The following is a 16,930-nucleotide window of genomic DNA, read 5'->3' as shown; positions in this document are numbered from 1 at the left end:
TTCCCGATATTTTCCCGATTTTTCCCCGATTTTTTCCCGATTTTTCCCCGATTTTTTCCCGATTTTTTCCCGATATTTCCCGATTTTTTTCCCGATTTTTTCCCGATTTTTTCCCGATTTTTACGCCGATTTTTCCCCGATATTTTCCCGATTTTTTCCCGATTTTTTCCCGATTTTTTCCCGATTTTTTCCCGATTTTTCCCCGATTTTTTCCCGATTTTTCCCGATTTTTTCCCGATTTTTTCCCGATTTTTCGCCGATTTTTTTCCCCGATTTTTTCCCGATATTTCCCCGATTTTTTCCCCGATTTTTTCCCGATTTTTTCCCGATTTGTTCCCGATTTTTTCCCCGATTTTTTCCCGATTTTTTCCCGATTTTTCCCGATTTTTTCCCCGATTTTTCCCCGATTATTTCCCGATTTTTTCCGATTTTTTCCCCGATTATTTCCCGATTTTTTCCCCGATTTTTTCCCGATTTTTTCCCGATTTTTTCCCGATTTTTCCCGATTTTTCCCGATTTTTTCCCGATTTTTTTCCCGATTTTTTTCCCCGATTTTTTCCCGATTTTTTCCCGATATTTTCCCGATTTTTCCCCGATTTTTTCCCCGATTTTTTCCCCGATTTTTTCCCGATTTTTTCCCGATTTTTTCCCGATATTTCCCGATTTTTTCCCGATTTTTTCCGATTTTTTTCCCGATTTTTTTCCCGATTTTTTTCCCCGATTTTTTCCCGATATTTCCCGATTTTTTTCCCGATTTTTTCCCCGATTTTTTCCCGATATTTTCCCGATATTTTCCCGATTTTTCCCCGATTTTTTCCCCGATTTTTTCCCCGATTTTTTCCCGATTTTTTCCCGATTTTTTCCCGATTTTTTCCCGATTTTTTCCCCGATTTTTTCCGATTTTTTCCCGATATTTTCCCGATATTTTCCCGATTTTTCCCCGATTTTTTCCCCGATTTTTTCCCGATTTTTTCCGATTTTTTCCCGATTTTTTCCCCGATTTTTCCCCGATTATTTCCCGATTTTTTCCGATTTTTTCCCCGATTATTTCCCGATTTTTTCCCCGATTTTTTCCCGATTTTTTCCCGATTTTTTCCCGATTTTTCCCGATTTTTCACGATTTTTTCCCGATTTTTTTCCCCGATTTTTCCCGATTTTTATCCCGATTTTTTCCCGATTTTTTCCCCGATTTTTTCCCAATTTTTTCCCGATTTTTTCCGATTTTTTCCACGATTTTTTCCCCGATTTTTTTCCCGATTTTTTCCCGATTTTTTCCGATTTTTTCCCCGATTTTTTCCCGATTTTTTCCCGATTTTTTCCCGATTTTTCCCGATTTTTTCCCCGATTTTTACCCGATTATTTCCCGATTTTTTCCGATTTTTTCCCGATTTTTTCCCCGATTTTTTCCCGATTTTTTCCCGATTTTTTCCCCGATTTTTTCCCGATTTTTTCCCGATTTTTCCCGATTTTTTCCCCGATTTTTTCCCGATTTTTCCCGATTTTTTCCCGATTTTTTCCCGATTTTTTCCCGATTTTTCCCGATTTTTTCCCCGATTTTTTCCCGATATTTCCCCGATTTTTTCCCCGATTTTTTCCCGATTTTTTCCCGATTTTTTCCCGATTTTTTCCCCGATTTTTTCCCCGATTTTTTCCCGATTTTTTTCCCGATTTTTCCCGATTTTTTCCCGATTTTTTCCCGATTTTTCGCCGATTTTTTCCCCGATTTTTTCCCGATATTTCCCCGATTTTTTCCCCGATTTTTTCCCGATTTTTTCCCGATTTTTTCCCGATTTTTTCCCCGATTTTTTCCCGATTTTTTCCCGATTTTTCCCGATTTTTTCCCCGATTTTTCCCCGATTATTTCCCGATTTTTTCCGATTTTTTTCCCCGATTATTTCCCGATTTTTTTCCCCGATTTTTTCCCGATTTTTTCCCGATTTTTTCCCGATTTTTCCCCGATTTTTTCCGATTTTTTCCCGATATTTCCCGATTTTTTCCCGATTTTTTCCGATTTTCTTCCCGATTTTTTTCCCGATTTTTTTTCCCCGATTTTTTCCCGATATTTCCCGATTTTTTTCCCGATTTTTTCCCCGATTTTTTCCCGATATTTTCCCGATATTTTCCCGATTTTTCCCCGATTTTTTCCCCGATTTTTTCCCGATTTTTTCCCGATTTTTTCCCGATTTTTTCCCGATTTTTTCCCCGATTTTTTCCGATTTTTTCCCGATATTTTCCCGATATTTTCCCGATTTTTCCCCGATTTTTTCCCCGATTTTTTCCCCGATTTTTTCCGATTTTTCCCGATTTTTTCCCCGATTTTTCCCCGATTATTTCCCGATTTTTTCCGATTTTTTCCCCGATTATTTCCCGATTTTTTCCCCGATTTTTTCCCGATTTTTTCCCGATTTTTTCCCGATTTTTCCCGATTTTTCCCGATTTTTTCCCGATTTTTTTCCCCGATTTTCCCGATTTTTATCCCGATTTTTTCCCGATTTTTTCCCCGATTTTTTCCCAATTTTTTCCCGATTTTTCCGATTTTTTCCCCGATTTTTTCCCCGATTTTTTTCCCGATTTTTTCCCGATTTTTTCCGATTTTTTCCCCGATTTTTTCCCGATTTTTTCCCGATTTTTTCCCGATTTTTCCCGATTTTTTCCCCGATTTTTACCCGATTATTTCCCGATTTTTTCCCGATTTTTTCCCGATTTTTTCCCCGATTTTTTCCCGATTTTTTCCCGATTTTTTCCCCGATTTTTTCCCGATTTTTTCCCGATTTTTCCCGATTTTTTCCCCGATTTTTTCCCGATTTTTCCCGATTTTTTCCCGATTTTTTCCCGATTTTTTCCCGATTTTTCCCGATTTTTTCCCCGATTTTTTCCCGATATTTCCCCGATTTTTTCCCCGATTTTTTCCCGATTTTTTCCCGATTTTTTCCCGATTTTTTCCCCGATTTTTTCCCCGATTTTTTCCCGATTTTTTCCCGATTTTTCCCGATTTTTTCCCGATTTTTTCCCGATTTTTCGCCGATTTTTTCCCCGATTTTTTCCCGATATTTCCCCGATTTTTTCCCCGATTTTTTCCCGATTTTTTCCCGATTTTTCCCGATTTTTTCCCGATTTTTTCCCGATTTTTCGCCGATTTTTTCCCCGATTTTTTCCCGATATTTCCCCGATTTTTTCCCCGATTTTTTCCCGATTTTTTCCCGATTTTTTCCGATTTTTTCCCCGATTTTTTCCCGATTTTTTCCCGATTTTTCCCGATTTTTTCCCCGATTTTTCCCCGATTATTTCCCGATATTTCCCGATTTTTTCCCGATTTTTTCCGATTTTTTTCCCGATTTTTTTCCCGATTTTTTTTCCCCGATTTTTTCCCGATATTTCCCGATTTTTTTCCCGATTTTTTCCCCGATTTTTTCCCGATATTTTCCCGATATTTTCCCGATTTTTCCCCGATTTTTTCCCCGATTTTTTCCCGATTTTTTCCCGATTTTTTCCCGATTTTTTCCCGATTTTTTCCCCGATTTTTTCCGATTTTTTCCCGATATTTTCCCGATATTTTCCCGATTTTTCCCCGATTTTTTCCCCGATTTTTTCCCCGATTTTTTCCGATTTTTTCCCGATTTTTTCCCCGATTTTTCCCCGATTATTTCCCGATTTTTTCCGATTTTTTCCCCGATTATTTCCCGATTTTTTCCCCGATTTTTTCCCGATTTTTTCCCGATTTTTTCCCGATTTTTCCCGATTTTTCCCGATTTTTTCCCGATTTTTTTCCCCGATTTTTCCCGATTTTTATCCCGATTTTTTCCCGATTTTTTCCCCGATTTTTTCCCAATTTTTTCCCGATTTTTTCCGATTTTTTCCCCGATTTTTTCCCCGATTTTTTTCCCGATTTTTTCCCGATTTTTTCCGATTTTTTCCCCGATTTTTTCCCGATTTTTTCCCGATTTTTTCCCGATTTTTCCCGATTTTTTCCCCGATTTTTACCCGATTATTTCCCGATTTTTTCCCGATTTTTTCCCGATTTTTTCCCCGATTTTTTCCCGATTTTTTCCCGATTTTTTCCCCGATTTTTTCCCGATTTTTTCCCGATTTTTCCCGATTTTTTCCCCGATTTTTTCCCGATTTTTCCCGATTTTTTCCCGATTTTTTCCCGATTTTTTCCCGATTTTTCCCGATTTTTTCCCCGATTTTTTCCCGATATTTCCCCGATTTTTTCCCCGATTTTTTCCCGATTTTTTCCCGATTTTTTCCCGATTTTTTCCCCGATTTTTTCCCCGATTTTTTCCCGATTTTTTCCCGATTTTTCCCGATTTTTTCCCGATTTTTTCCCGATTTTTCGCCGATTTTTTCCCCGATTTTTTCCCGATATTTCCCCGATTTTTTCCCCGATTTTTTCCCGATTTTTTCCCGATTTTTTCCCGATTTTTTCCTCGATTTTTCGCCGATTTTTTCCCCGATTTTTTCCCGATATTTCCCCGATTTTTTCCCCGATTTTTTCCCGATTTTTTCCCGATTTTTTCCCGATTTTTCGCCGATTTTTTCCCCGATTTTTTCCCGATATTTCCCCGATTTTTTCCCCGATTTTTTCCGATTTTTTCCCGATTTTTTCCCGATTTTTTCCCGATTTTTCGCCGATTTTTTCCCCGATTTTTTCCCGATATTTCCCCGATTTTTTCCCCGATTTTTTCCCGATTTTTTCCCGATTTGTTCCCGATTTTTTCCCCGATTTTTCCCGATTTTTTCCCGATTTTTCCCGATTTTTTCCCCGATTTTTCCCGATTTTTCCCGATTTTTTCCCGATTTTTTTCCCGATTTTTTTCCCCGATTTTTTCCCGATTTTTTCCCGATATTTCCCTATTTTTTCCCGATTTTTTCCCGATATTTCCCGATTTTTTCCCGATTTTTTCCCGATTTTTTTTCCCCGATTTTTTCCCGATATTTCCCGATATTTCCCGATTTTTTCCCGATTTTTTTCCCGATTTTTTTCCCCGATTTTTTCCCGATTTTTTCCCGATATTTTCCCGATTTTTCCCCGATTTTTTCCCCGATTTTTTCCCCGATTTTTCCCGATTTTTTCCCGATTTTTTCCCGATATTTCCCGATTTTTTCCCGATTTTTTCCGATTTTTTTCCCGATTTTTTTCCCGATTTTTTTTCCCCGATTTTTTCCCGATATTTCCCGATTTTTTCCCGATTTTTTCCCCGATTTTTTCCCGATATTTTCCCGATATTTTCCCGATTTTTCCCCGATTTTTTCCCCGATTTTTTCCCCGATTTTTTCCCGATTTTTTCCCGATTTTTTCCCGATATTTCCCGATATTTCCCGATTTTTTCCCGATTTTTTCCCGATTTTTTCCGATTTTTTCCCGATATTTTCCCGATATTTTCCCGATTTTTCCCCGATTTTTTCCCGATTTTTTCCCGATATTTCCCGATTTTTTCCCGATTTTTTCCGATTTTTTTCCCGATTTTTTTCCCGATTTTTTTTCCCCGATTTTTTCCCGATATTTCCCGATTTTTTTCCCGATTTTTTCCCCGATTTTTTCCCGATATTTTCCCGATATTTTCCCGATTTTTCCCCGATTTTTTCCCCGATTTTTTCCCCGATTTTTTCCCGATTTTTTCCCGATTTTTTCCCGATTTTTTCCCGATTTTTTCCCCGATTTTTTCCGATTTTTTCCCGATATTTTCCCGATATTTTCCCGATTTTTCCCCGATTTTTTCCCCGATTTTTTCCCCGATTTTTTCCGATTTTTTCCCGATTTTTTCCCCGATTTTTCCCCGATTATTTCCCGATTTTTTCCGATTTTTTCCCCGATTATTTCCCGATTTTTTCCCCGATTTTTTCCCGATTTTTTCCCGATTTTTTCCCGATTTTTCCCGATTTTTCCCGATTTTTTCCCGATTTTTTTCCCCGATTTTTCCCGATTTTTATCCCGATTTTTCCCCGATTTTTTCCCCGATTTTTTCCCGATATTTTCCCGATTTTTCCCCGATTTTTTCCCCGATTTTTTCCCCGATTTTTTCCCGATTTTTTCCCGATTTTTTCACGATTTTTTCCCCGATTTTTTCCGATTTTTTTCCCGATTTTTTTCCCGATTTTTTTTCCCCGATTTTTTCCCGATATTTCCCGATTTTTTTCCCGATTTTTTCCCCGATTTTTTCCCGATATTTTCCCGATTTTTCCCCGATTTTTTCCCCGATTTTTTCCCCGATTTTTTCCCGATTTTTTCCCGATTTTTTCACGATTTTTTCCCCGATTTTTTCCCCGATTTTTTCCCGATTTTTTCCCGATTTTTCCCGATTTTTTCCCGATTTTTTCCCGATTTTTCGCCGATTTTTTCCCCGATTTTTTCCCGATATTTCCCCGATTTTTTCCCCGATTTTTTCCCGATTTTTTCCCGATTTGTTCCCGATTTTTTCCCGATTTTTTCCCGATTTTTTCCCGATTTTTCCCGATTTTTTCCCCGATTTTTCCCCGATTATTTCCCGATTTTTTCCGATTTTTTCCCCGATTATTTCCCGATTTTTTCCCCGATTTTTTCCCGATTTTTTCCCGATTTTTTCCCGATTTTTCCCGATTTTTCCCGATTTTTTCCCGATTTTTTTCCCGATTTTTTTCCCCGATTTTTTCCCGATTTTTTCCCGATATTTCCCTATTTTTTCCCGATTTTTTCCCGATATTTCCCGATTTTTTCCCGATTTTTTTCCCGATTTTTTTTCCCCGATTTTTTCCCGATATTTCCCGATATTTCCCGATTTTTTCCCGATTTTTTTCCCGATTTTTTTCCCCGATTTTTTCCCGATTTTTTCCCGATATTTTCCCGATTTTTCCCCGATTTTTTCCCCGATTTTTTCCCCGATTTTTTCCCGATTTTTTCCCGATTTTTTCCCGATATTTCCCGATTTTTCCCGATTTTTTCCGATTTTTTTCCCGATTTTTTTCCCGATTTTTTTTCCCCGATTTTTTCCCGATATTTCCCGATTTTTTTCCCGATTTTTTCCCCGATTTTTTCCCGATATTTTCCCGATATTTTCCCGATTTTTCCCCGATTTTTTCCCCGATTTTTTCCCCGATTTTTTCCCGATTTTTTCCCGATTTTTTCCCGATATTTCCCGATATTTCCCGATTTTTTCCCGATTTTTTCCCGATTTTTTCCGATTTTTTCCCGATATTTTCCCGATATTTTCCCGATTTTTCCCCGATTTTTTCCCGATTTTTTCCCGATATTTCCCGATTTTTTCCCGATTTTTTCCGATTTTTTTCCCGATTTTTTTCCCGATTTTTTTTCCCCGATTTTTTCCCGATATTTCCCGATTTTTTTCCCGATTTTTTCCCCGATTTTTTCCCGATATTTTCCCGATATTTTCCCGATTTTTCCCCGATTTTTTCCCCGATTTTTTCCCCGATTTTTTCCCGATTTTTTCCCGATTTTTTCCCGATATTTCCCGATATTTCCCGATTTTTTCCCGATTTTTTCCCGATTTTTTCCGATTTTTTCCCGATATTTTCCCGATATTTTCCCGATTTTTCCCCGATTTTTTCCCGATTTTTTCCCGATATTTCCCGATTTTTTCCCGATTTTTTCCGATTTTTTTCCCGATTTTTTTCCCGATTTTTTTTCCCCGATTTTTTCCCGATATTTCCCGATTTTTTTCCCGATTTTTTCCCCGATTTTTTCCCGATATTTTCCCGATATTTTCCCGATTTTTCCCCGATTTTTTCCCCGATTTTTTCCCCGATTTTTTCCCGATTTTTTCCCGATTTTTTCCCGATTTTTTCCCGATTTTTTCCCCGATTTTTTCCGATTTTTTCCCGATATTTTCCCGATATTTTCCCGATTTTTCCCCGATTTTTTCCCCGATTTTTTCCCCGATTTTTTCCGATTTTTTCCCGATTTTTTTCCCCGATTTTTCCCCGATTATTTCCCGATTTTTTCCGATTTTTTCCCCGATTATTTCCCGATTTTTTCCCCGATTTTTTCCCGATTTTTTCCCGATTTTTTCCCGATTTTTCCCGATTTTTCCCGATTTTTTCCCGATTTTTTTCCCCGATTTTTCCCGATTTTTATCCCGATTTTTTCCCGATTTTTTCCCCGATTTTTTCCCAATTTTTTCCCGATTTTTTCCGATTTTTTCCCCGATTTTTTCCCCGATTTTTTTCCCGATTTTTTCCCGATTTTTTCCGATTTTTTCCCCGATTTTTTCCCGATTTTTTCCCGATTTTTTCCCGATTTTTCCCGATTTTTTCCCCGATTTTTACCCGATTATTTCCCGATTTTTTCCCGATTTTTTCCCGATTTTTTCCCCGATTTTTTCCCGATTTTTTCCCGATTTTTTCCCCGATTTTTTCCCGATTTTTTCCCGATTTTTCCCGATTTTTTCCCCGATTTTTTCCCGATTTTTCCCGATTTTTTCCCGATTTTTCCCGATTTTTTCCCGATTTTTCCCGATTTTTTCCCCGATTTTTTCCCGATATTTCCCCGATTTTTTCCCCGATTTTTTCCCGATTTTTTCCCGATTTTTTCCCGATTTTTTCCCCGATTTTTTCCCCGATTTTTTCCCGATTTTTTCCCGATTTTTCCCGATTTTTTCCCGATTTTTTCCCGATTTTTCGCCGATTTTTTCCCCGATTTTTTCCCGATATTTCCCCGATTTTTTCCCCGATTTTTTCCCGATTTTTTCCCGATTTTTTCCCGATTTTTTCCCCGATTTTTTCCCGATTTTTTCCCGATTTTTCCCGATTTTTTCCCCGATTTTTCCCCGATTATTTCCCGATTTTTTCCGATTTTTTCCCCGATTTTTTTCCCGATTTTTTCCCCGATTTTTTCCCGATATTTTCCCGATATTTTCCCGATTTTTCCCCGATTTTTTCCCCGATTTTTTCCCCGATTTTTTCCCGATTTTTTCCCGATTTTTTCCCGATTTTTTCCCGATTTTTTCCCCGATTTTTTCCGATTTTTTCCCGATATTTTCCCGATATTTTCCCGATTTTTCCCCGATTTTTTCCCCGATTTTTTCCCCGATTTTTTCCGATTTTTTCCCGATTTTTTCCCCGATTTTTCCCCGATTATTTCCCGATTTTTTCCGATTTTTTCCCCGATTATTTCCCGATTTTTTCCCCGATTTTTTCCCGATTTTTTCCCGATTTTTTCCCGATTTTTCCCGATTTTTCCCGATTTTTTCCCGATTTTTTTCCCCGATTTTTCCCGATTTTTATCCCGATTTTTTCCCGATTTTTTCCCCGATTTTTTCCCAATTTTTTCCCGATTTTTTCCGATTTTTTCCCCGATTTTTTCCCCGATTTTTTTCCCGATTTTTTCCCGATTTTTTCCGATTTTTTCCCCGATTTTTTCCCGATTTTTTCCCGATTTTTTCCCGATTTTTCCCGATTTTTTCCCCGATTTTTACCCGATTATTTCCCGATTTTTTCCCGATTTTTTCCCGATTTTTTCCCCGATTTTTTCCCGATTTTTTCCCGATTTTTTCCCCGATTTTTTCCCGATTTTTTCCCGATATTTCCCGATTTTTTCCCGATTTTTTCCGATTTTTTTCCCGATTTTTTTCCCGATTTTTTTCCCCGATTTTTTCCCGATATTTCCCGATTTTTTTCCCGATTTTTTCCCCGATTTTTTCCCGATATTTTCCCGATATTTTCCCGATTTTTCCCCGATTTTTTCCCCGATTTTTTCCCGATTTTTCCCGATTTTTTCCCGATTTTTTCCCGATTTTTTCCCGATTTTTCCCGATTTTTTCCCCGATTTTTTCCCGATATTTCCCCGATTTTTTCCCCGATTTTTTCCCGATTTTTTCCCGATTTTTTCCCGATTTTTTCCCCGATTTTTTCCCCGATTTTTTCCCGATTTTTTCCCGATTTTTCCCGATTTTTTCCCGATTTTTTCCCGATTTTTCGCCGATTTTTTCCCCGATTTTTTCCCGATATTTCCCCGATTTTTTCCCCGATTTTTTCCCGATTTTTTCCCGATTTTTTCCCGATTTTTTCCCCGATTTTTTCCCGATTTTTTCCCGATTTTTCCCGATTTTTTCCCCGATTTTTCCCCGATTATTTCCCGATTTTTTCCGATTTTTTCCCCGATTTTTTTCCCGATTTTTTCCCCGATTTTTTCCCGATATTTTCCCGATATTTTCCCGATTTTTCCCCGATTTTTTCCCCGATTTTTTCCCCGATTTTTTCCCGATTTTTTCCCGATTTTTTCCCGATTTTTTCCCGATTTTTTCCCCGATTTTTTCCGATTTTTTCCCGATATTTTCCCGATATTTTCCCGATTTTTCCCCGATTTTTTCCCCGATTTTTTCCCCGATTTTTTCCGATTTTTTCCCGATTTTTTCCCCGATTTTTCCCCGATTATTTCCCGATTTTTTCCGATTTTTTCCCCGATTATTTCCCGATTTTTTCCCCGATTTTTTCCCGATTTTTTCCCGATTTTTTCCCGATTTTTCCCGATTTTTCCCGATTTTTTCCCGATTTTTTTCCCCGATTTTTCCCGATTTTTATCCCGATTTTTTCCCATTTTTTCCCCGATTTTTTCCCAATTTTTTCCCGATTTTTTCCGATTTTTTCCCCGATTTTTTCCCCGATTTTTTTCCCGATTTTTTCCCGATTTTTTCCGATTTTTTCCCCGATTTTTTCCCGATTTTTTCCCGATTTTTTCCCGATTTTTCCCGATTTTTTCCCCGATTTTTACCCGATTATTTCCCGATTTTTTCCCGATTTTTTCCCGATTTTTTCCCCGATTTTTTCCCGATTTTTTCCCGATTTTTTCCCCGATTTTTTCCCGATTTTTTCCCGATATTTCCCGATTTTTTCCCGATTTTTTCCGATTTTTTTCCCGATTTTTTTCCCGATTTTTTTTCCCCGATTTTTTCCCGATATTTCCCGATTTTTTTCCCGATTTTTTCCCCGATTTTTTCCCGATATTTTCCCGATATTTTCCCGATTTTTCCCCGATTTTTTCCCCGATTTTTTCCCGATTTTTCCCGATTTTTTCCCGATTTTTTCCCGATTTTTTCCCCGATTTTTTCCGATTTTTTCCCGATATTTTCCCGATATTTTCCCGATTTTTTCCCCGATTTTTTCCCCGAGTTTTTCCCGATTTTTTCCCGATTTTTTCCCGATTTTTTCCCGATTTTTTCCCGATTTTTTCCCCGATTTTTTTCGATTTTTTCCCCTATTTTTTCCGATTTTTTCCCGATTTTTTTCCCCGATTTTTTCCCGATTTTTTCCCGATATTTTCCGATTTTTTTCCCGATTTTTTCCCGATATTTTCCCCGATTTTTTCCCGATTTTTTCCCGATTTTTTCCCGATTTTTCCCGATTTTTTCCCGATTTTTTCCCGATTTTTTCCCGATTTTTCGCCGATTTTTTCCCGATATTTTCCCGATTTTTCCCGATTTTTCCCGATTTTTCCCGATTTTTTCCGATTTTTTTCCCGATTTTTTCCCCGATTTTTTCCCGATATTTCCCGATTTTTTCCCGATTTTTCCCCGATTTTTTCCGATTTTTTTCCCGATTTTTTTCCCCGATTATTTCCCGATTTTTTCCCGATATTTCCCGATTTTTTCCCGATTTTTCCCCGATTTTTTCCCCGATTTTTTCCCCGAGTTTTTCCCGATTTTTTCCCGATTTTTCACGATTTTTTCCCGATTTTTTCCCCGATTTTTTCCGATTTTTTCCCCGATTTTTTCCGATTTTTTCCCGATTTTTTTCCCCGATTTTTTCCCGATTTTTTCCCGATATTTTCCGATTTTTTCCCGATTTTTTCCCGATATTTTCCCCGATTTTTTCCCGATTTTTTCCCGATTTTTCCCGATTTTTTCCCGATTTTTTCCCGATTTTTTCCCGATTTTTCGCCGATTTTTTCCCGATATTTTCCCGATTTTTCCCGATTTTTCCCGATTTTTCCCGATTTTTTCCGATTTTTTTCCCGATTTTTTCCCCGATTTTTTCCCGATTTTTTCCCGATATTTCCCGATTTTTTCCCGATTTTTCCCCGATTTTTTCCGATTTTTTTCCCGATTTTTTTCCCCGATTTTTTCCTGATTTTTTCCCGATATTTTCCCGATTTTTTCCCGATTTTTCCCCGATTTTTTCCCCGATTTTTTCCCGATTTTTTCCCGATTTTTTCCCGATTTTTTCCCGATTTTTTCCCGATTTTTTCCCCGACTTTTTCCGATTTTTTTCCCGATTTTTTTCCCCGATTTTTTCCCGATTTTTTCCCGATATTTCCCCGATTTTTTCCCGATTTTTTCCCGATTTTTTCCCCGATTTTTTCCCGATTTTTTCCCGATTTTTCCCGATTTTTTCCCCGATTTTTCCCCGATTATTTCCCGATTTTTTCCCCGATTTTTTCCCGATTTTTTCCCGATTTTTTTCCCCGATTATTTCCCGATTTTTTCCCGATATTTCCCGATTATTTCCCGATTTTTTCCCGATATTTCCCGATTTTTTCCCGATTTTTTCCCGATTTTTCCCCGATTTTTTCCCCGATTTTTTCCCGATTTTTTCCCGATTTTTTCCCGATTTTTTCCCGATTTTTTCCCCGATTTTTTCCGATTTTTTCCCCGACTTTTTCCGATTTTTTTCCCGATTTTTTTCCCCGATTTTTTCCCGATATTTTCCCGATATTTTCCCGATTTTTCCCCGATTTTTTCCCCGATTTTTTCCCCGAGTTTTTCCCGATTTTTTCCCGATTTTTCACGATTTTTTCCCGATTTTTTCCCCGATTTTTCCGATTTTTTCCCCGATTTTTTCCGATTTTTTCCCGATTTTTTTCCCCGATTTTTTCCCGATTTTTTCCCGATATTTTCCGATTTTTTCCCGATTTTTTCCCGATATTTTCCCCGATTTTTTCCCGATTTTTTCCCGATTTTTCCCGATTTTTTCCCGATTTTTTCCCGATTTTTCGCCGATTTTTTCCCGATATTTTCCGATTTTTTCCCGATTTTTTCCCGATATTTTCCCCGATTTTTTCCCGATTTTTTCCCGATTTTTCCCGATTTTTTCCCGATTTTTTCCCGATTTTTTCCCGATTTTTCGCCGATTTTTTCCCGATATTTTCCCGATTTTTCCCGATTTTTCCCGATTTTTCCCGATTTTTTCCGATTTTTTTCCCGATTTTTTCCCCGATTTTTTCCCGATTTTTTCCCGATATTTCCCGATTTTTCCCGATTTTTCCCCGATTTTTTCCGATTTTTTTCCCGATTTTTTTCCCCGATTTTTTCCTGATTTTTTCCCGATATTTTCCCGATTTTTTCCCGATTTTTCCCCGATTTTTTCCCCGATTTTTTCCCGATTTTTTCCCGATTTTTTCCCGATTTTTTCCCGATTTTTTCCCGATTTTTTCCCCGATTTTTTCCGATTTTTTCCCCGACTTTTTCCGATTTTTTTCCCGATTTTTTTCCCCGATTTTTTCCCGATTTTTTCCCGATATTTCCCCGATTTTTTCCCGATTTTTTCCCGATTTTTTCCCCGATTTTTTCCCGATTTTTTCCCGATTTTTCCCGATTTTTTCCCCGATTTTTCCCCGATTATTTCCCGATTTTTTCCCCGATTTTTCCCGATTTTTTCCCGATTTTTTTCCCCGATTATTTCCCGATTTTTTCCCGATATTTCCCGATTTTTTCCCGATTTTTTCCCGATTTTTCCCCGATTTTTTCCCCGATTTTTTCCCGATTTTTTCCCGATTTTTTCCCGATTTTTTCCCGATTTTTTCCCCGATTTTTCCGATTTTTTCCCCGACTTTTTCCGATTTTTTTCCCGATTTTTTTCCCCGATTTTTTCCCGATATTTTCCCGATATTTTCCCGATTTTTCCCCGATTTTTTCCCCGATTTTTTCCCCGAGTTTTTCCCGATTTTTTCCCGATTTTTCACGATTTTTTCCCGATTTTTCCCCGATTTTTTCCGATTTTTTCCCCGATTTTTTCCGATTTTTTCCCGATTTTTTTCCCCGATTTTTTCCCGATTTTTTCCCGATATTTTCCGATTTTTTCCCGATTTTTTCCCGATATTTTCCCCGATTTTTTCCCGATTTTTTCCCGATTTTTCCCGATTTTTTCCCGATTTTTTCCCGATTTTTCGCCGATTTTTTCCCGATATTTTCCCGATTTTTCCCGATTTTTCCCGATTTTTCCCGATTTTTTCCGATTTTTTTCCCGATTTTTTCCCCGATTTTTTCCCGATTTTTTCCCGATATTTCCCGATTTTTTCCCGATTTTTCCCCGATTTTTTCCGATTTTTTTCCCGATTTTTTTCCCCGATTTTTTCCTGATTTTTTCCCGATATTTTCCCGATTTTTTCCCGATTTTTCCCCGATTTTTTCCCCGATTTTTTCCCGATTTTTTCCCGATTTTTTCCCGATTTTTTCCCGATTTTTTCCCGATTTTTTCCCCGATTTTTTCCGATTTTTTCCCCGACTTTTTCCGATTTTTTCCCGATTTTTTTCCCCGATTTTTTCCCGATTTTTTCCCGATATTTCCCCGATTTTTTCCCGATTTTTTCCCGATTTTTTCCCCGATTTTTTCCCGATTTTTTCCCGATTTTTCCCGATTTTTTCCCCGATTTTTCCCCGATTATTTCCCGATTTTTTCCCCGATTTTTTCCCGATTTTTTCCCGATTTTTCCCGATTTTTTCCCCGATTTTTCCCCGATTATTTCCCGATTTTTTCCGATTTTTTCCCCGATTATTTCCCGATTTTTTCCCCGATTTTTCCCCGATTATTTCCCGATTTTTTCCCCGATTTTTTCCCGATTTTTTCCCGATATTTTCCCGATATTTTCCCGATATTTCCCCGATTTTTTACCGATTTTTCCCCGATTTTTTCCCGATATTTTCCCGATTTTTTCCCGATATTTCCCGATTTTTTCCCGATTTTTTCCCGATTTTTCGCCGATTTTTTCCCCGATTTTTTCCCGATATTTTCCCGATTTTTTCCCGATATTTCCCGATTTTTTCCCGATTTTTTCCCGATTTTTTCCCGATATTTTCCCGATATTTTCCCGATTTTTCCCCGATTTTTCCCGATTTTTCCCCGATTTTTTCCCCGATTTTTTCCCGATTTTCCCCCGATTTTTTTCCCGATTTTTTCCCCGATTTTTTCCCGATTTTTTCCCGATTTTTTCCCGATTTTTCGCCGATTTTTTCCCGATATTTTCCCGATTTTTTCCCGATTTTTTCCCGATTTTTTCCCGATTTTTTCCCGATTTTTTCCCCGATTTTTTCCGATTTTTCCCGATTTTTTCCCGATTTTTTCCCCGATTTTTTCCCGATATTTTCCCGATTTTTTCCCGATTTTTTCCCCGATTTTTTCCCGATTTTTTCCCCGATTTTTTCCCCGATTTTTTCCCGATATTTTCCCGATATTTTCCCGATTTTTCCCCGATTTTTTCCCCGATTTTTTCCCCGATTTTTTCCCGATTTTTTCCCGATTTTTTCCCGATTTTTTCCCGATTTTTTCCCCGATTTTTTCCGATTTTTTCCCCGATTTTTTCCGATTTTTTCCTGATTTTTTTCCCCGATTTTTTCCCGATTTTTTCCCGATATTTTCCCGATATTTTCCCGATTTTTCCCCGATTTTTTCCCCGATTTTTTCCCCGATTTTTTCCCGATTTTTTCCCGATTTTTTCCCGATTTTTTCACGATTTTTTCCCGATTTTTCGCCGATTTTTTCCCGATTTTTCCCGATTTTTTCCCGATTTTTCCCCGATTTTTTCCCCGATTTTTTCCCGATTTTTTCCCGATTTTTTCCCGATTTTTTCCCCGATTTTTTCCCGATTTTTTCCCGATTTTTTCCCGATTTTTTCCCCGATTTTTTCCGATTTTTTCCCCGACTTTTTCAGATTTTTTTCCCGATTTTTTTCCCCGATTTTTTCCCGATTTTTTCCCGATATTTCCCCGATTTTTTCCCCGATTTTTTCCCGATTTTTTTCCCGATTTTTTCCCGATTTTTTCCCGATTTTTTCCCCGATTTTTTCCCGATTTTTTCCCGATTTTTCCCGATTTTTTCCCCGATTTTTCCCCGATTATTTCCCGATTTTTTCCGATTTTTTCCCCGATTATTTCCCGATTTTTTCCCCGATTTTTTCCCGATTTTTTCCCGATTTTTTCCCGATTTTTCCCGATTTTTCCCGATTTTTTCCCGATTTTTTTCCCCGATTTTTCCCGATTTTTTTCCCGATTTTTTCCCGATTTGTTCCCCGATTTTTTCCCGATTTTTTCCCGATTTTTTCCCCGATTTTTTCCCGATATTTTCCCGATATTTTCCCGATTTTTCCCCGATTTTTTCCCCGATTTTTTCCCCGATTTTTTCCCGATTTTTTCCCGATTTTTTCCCGATTTTTTCCCGATTTTTTCACGATTTTTTCCCCGATTTTTTCCGATTTTTTCCCCGATTTTTTCCGATTTTTTCCGATTTTTTCCCCGATTATTTCCCGATTTTTTCCCCGATTTTTTCCCGATTTTTTCCCGATTTTTTCCCGATTTTTCCCGATTTTTCCCGATTTTTTCCCGATTTTTTTCCCCGATTTTTCCCGATTTTTTTCCCGATTTTTTCCCGATTTGTTCCCCGATTTTTTCCCGATATTTTTCCCGATTTTTTCCCCGATTTTTTCCCGATATTTTCCCGATATTTTCCCGATTTTTCCCCGATTTTTTCCCCGATTTTTTCCCCGATTTTTTCCCGATTTTTTCCCGATTTTTTCCCGATTTTTTCACGATTTTTTCACGATTTTTTCCCCGATTTTTTCCGATTTTTTCCCCGATTTTTTCCGATTTTTCCCCGATTTTTTTCCCCGATTTTTTCCCGATTTTTTCCCGATTTTTTCCCGATTTTTTCCCGATATTTTCCGATTTTTTCCCGATTTTTTCCCGATATTTTCCCCGATTTTTTCCCGATTTTTTCCCGATTTTTCCCGATT

The sequence above is a fragment of the Oncorhynchus mykiss genome, chromosome 12 (assembly GCF_057628025.1).
Source record: "Oncorhynchus mykiss isolate SJ-2025 chromosome 12, ASM5762802v1, whole genome shotgun sequence".
Classification (NCBI taxonomy): domain Eukaryota; kingdom Metazoa; phylum Chordata; class Actinopteri; order Salmoniformes; family Salmonidae; genus Oncorhynchus; species Oncorhynchus mykiss.
This window is presented reverse-complemented; position numbering follows the sequence as displayed.